This window comes from Gossypium hirsutum, chromosome A08, assembly GCF_007990345.1.
Source record: "Gossypium hirsutum isolate 1008001.06 chromosome A08, Gossypium_hirsutum_v2.1, whole genome shotgun sequence".
Taxonomy (NCBI): domain Eukaryota; kingdom Viridiplantae; phylum Streptophyta; class Magnoliopsida; order Malvales; family Malvaceae; genus Gossypium; species Gossypium hirsutum.
In genome coordinates, this window is record NC_053431.1 from 63,411,579 (window position 1) to 63,414,737 (window position 3,159).

Sequence of the window (3,159 nt, forward strand, 5' to 3'; positions counted from 1 at the left end):
TGATGAAATTTTATACAATCAATTAATGCTTTTATATTTTAAAATATTTAATCTAAACCATTTGATATATTTAAATATTAGATTTGAAAAAAAACATTGATAAATAAATAAAATAAAGTAACAGATTGATATGGATAGGTAACTATCTATTTTGGATAGGACCAAATTATAACAAATAAAAATGAAATACAAAAACTAAAATCATTGCACATCGAACATCTAGCAAAATAGTTATATTTTAGTTTAGAAAAAATATCTCTAATAAAATGGAGATTAGATCGGAAAAGAATAATATAAAATCATGATTAACGTCTCAATCTTTAATAGAAATTTGATATGTGGGAAATAGATTGCTTACATTGGATAATTTTAACTTAATAATTAATTACAACCATTTAATCATTTGTTTTCTTATTAAAATATATGATATTTATTTTGAAAGTACTTTTTTTTTATAAAAATCCAATTTATGAAAAATAGTAAAAATAAATGTTTTATAAAATCACGTAATTAATAATTTTTAGCAGACAAAATAAAGGATTTTTAGTAGAGCAAAACAGCATCGTTTTGTTCAAAATGAAATGATTTTTTGTAAAAATGCCGCAAAAAGTAAGCAATAAATATTAGTTAAAAGCTTCAACCTTTATACGCCGCAAAAAATCATTTTACTTTAAATATCGCACCCTTTTATCCCCAAATTTTCCCCCTAAACCCCCTAATTTTCCCCCTAAAATCATTTTTTTCCCTTCATCTTAACCAAATTCCCATTTCAAATTTCCTTCCGTCATTGATTTTGATTTTTATGTGTTTTTTATTTTAAATCTCTCTACAACATATATCAGTTAAAGCTTCAACCTTTATACCCAAATACAAGATTTTGATTTTAAAAAAGCATCAGTCTTTGTTCTTTTGTGTATAAATCACGAGATTTGTTTGGTTTCTAAGAAAATATTTTATTCGTGTTTCTAAGATTTTCTTCACCATTTTAGAGGGTGTCTCTTTTTTTCTTTCTTTCGTTTTATCTACCAATCAAGTGGTTTTGAAATTTTGATTTAAAGAGTTACCCAATTGGATACGCAATCATTGACGCTCTATAAAGTCTTAATTCCACCTCTTCGTTTCATTTTCCCGAGAAAATGTTGGACTTGATGGAAAATCCCAAGTTGGTAAGTATAATCTCTCTGGGTTTTCTTCATTTTTCCCCCTTATTTACTGTTCAATAGGTTTTTTTTTCATCATCATAATCAATCGTTTCATTTCTAATATAAATCCTAGAAAACTTTTTATCTTCGAATTTGGGGATATGATTTGGCATCTTCCAATTAGATTTCAACAAAAAAAAAGCTCAGTTTCGGATCATATAAGTGGGTTTCAATACACAGCTGATAAACCTGATAGCTTTATTATCGACATGGAGGACTCAATAAAGAAATCAATCAAAACCCAAAAATCACAGTAAATTTACTTTCTTTCTTTTTCTGGGAAAATTTTCAAAATCTTACAATACCTCTTCAAGCAGGTGTGGCCTTTTCTGGGCTGCATTTCATTTTATTTCATGCTTTCTGTTTAGGAACAATTGGTCTTATGGTGTACGGATGATTAAGATGTGGGCAAATTGCCTTTGTACTCAAGTGATAAAATTAAGTTATTAGCATTGGCTACAACTACATTAATCAAACAAAGTTAGCATAGAAAACTGATTGTTTCAGTCTTTCATTGCAGTTCATGTCATTTTTCTAATGTTCAATATGCATATTGAATAGACAATCATCAATCAATCTCTAAATTCCTATTTTCTGTACATATAATTTCTAGTTTAAATTCGATTTTCTAAGTACAAAAATGGAGGAGCGCTGAATAGTAGTCTTATTTCTATTTCACCACTAATTTAATCTATTGTCCTTAAATGTTAGTTTTATCCTTTTTCTTATCTAATATAATAAATAAAGTTTTATCCTTTTTCTTATCTAATATAATAAATAAGCACATTTAGTTGGAGATAGCCCTTGGTTGTAAGCATGTATTGAGGGATAATGCTTGTTGATAAGATATTGCTCTAAGAAGTTCATCTTTTACTTGCCCTTTTATTTTATTTTTATTTTCTCCTTCTAACTTATTTGATGTTATGGGCAGGTTTCATTGGACAATTTTAAAAGTGGACGCTTGCATACACTGATCACTTCAGCTTTCAGTCATATTGATATTGAGCACAGTGTGTCTAACATGATTGGACTTTATTTCTTTAGATATAATGTATGATTGTTGAAATCTTTTATTTTGGTTGCTACTTCTTTTCTTATTAGTTTTTGGGTCTTACAAATTGCTTCTTTTCGATCTTTAAGTAATGATATCTACCATATATACTTAGTGCTTTTTTAACTTCTTTGTATGCAAATAATTGAGAGTCAAGTATTTATTCTAGAATTTATAAATTGATTGGAAACTTGTATCATTTTATAAAACATGGTTTGTGGCAGCTCAATCACAACAGTGTAATAAGCTGTATACTTTGTAACATTAACATTTCCCTCACCGCCTTTTAATCTAGTATGACTAATGTATTGCATTATTATTTGTCTCTGAAAGTCTGTTTACCTTTACGTTGTAAGAAAAAACTTATGTTAAAGAGAGTACTATTTCAGACTACCTAATCAGGATCAATTATCCAATCTAATATCCATCATCCTTACCTTGTGATTGTGATGCCCAAACTGGATACTAGGAAAGCAGAATCATCGTTTTATGGTCTAACACTGAAACTTGTTGCATCTCAATGCTTTAGTGTGAAATCCAATATATTTCATTCTTTCTAATTTACAACATAAGCATCATGGCATGGCATTTCCATGTTACTCTCGTGGCTTGGGGGATTTAATTCATGTTACAACCAAGATTGTTACATTTTCATTTTTGTGTTTTTGTATGCTCTGTCTGCATTGTTTTTCTTCCTAGTCCTTTGCTCCTTTTATTTATCTCGTCTAATTACCAACCATTTTAATTTATTTGCTTATTACTTTGCATTGTGCAAATTGGAAAAATCTTTGGACCTGAATATTTGTTAAGGTTGTATCTAGCTGGGGCAATGAATGGTTCAGTGTTTTACTTGGTGCACCATGCATTTTTGGCTAAGGTACCATGATGCTATAAGAAATATCTAAA

General features: G+C 28.7%; 1 long non-coding RNA gene across 1 annotated transcript; it reads left to right on the plus strand.

The window, feature by feature from the left end:
- Nucleotides 1-677: 677 nt before the first annotated feature.
- LOC107948931 (uncharacterized) lies at nucleotides 678-2,569 on the plus strand. The gene is made up of 2 exons (XR_001697597.2): nucleotides 678-1,166; nucleotides 2,134-2,569. It is a non-coding gene; the product is annotated as an uncharacterized lncRNA (long non-coding RNA).
- The last annotated feature ends 590 nt before the right edge of the window (nucleotides 2,570-3,159 follow it).